This window comes from Anopheles darlingi, chromosome X (genome assembly GCF_943734745.1).
Source record: "Anopheles darlingi chromosome X, idAnoDarlMG_H_01, whole genome shotgun sequence".
Classification (NCBI taxonomy): Eukaryota; Metazoa; Arthropoda; class Insecta; order Diptera; family Culicidae; genus Anopheles; species Anopheles darlingi.
The window spans coordinates 3,415,970-3,416,205 of record NC_064873.1 but is presented as its reverse complement, the minus strand read 5'-3'; positions in this window follow the sequence as shown (position 1 = coordinate 3,416,205).

Sequence of the window (236 nt, the reverse complement as noted above, 5' to 3'; positions counted from 1 at the left end):
TTTCTCTAAGTAATTGATTGATTGTAGCATGTATTGCGTATCGCGAAATCGATTTTAAAACATTGGCCGTCTACTTTTCTTAACGTGAATTTAAGCATTTGCAGGACAGATTGCCTGAATGTTAACGATCATCATTTGAATTTGAGTGGTTACATTCCATTTGTTTCATTTGTGCTCCGTTTCATTTGCTTTGTCGCGTTTCTCCCTGCTAGCAAAACTCATCGTTAACGATGAAC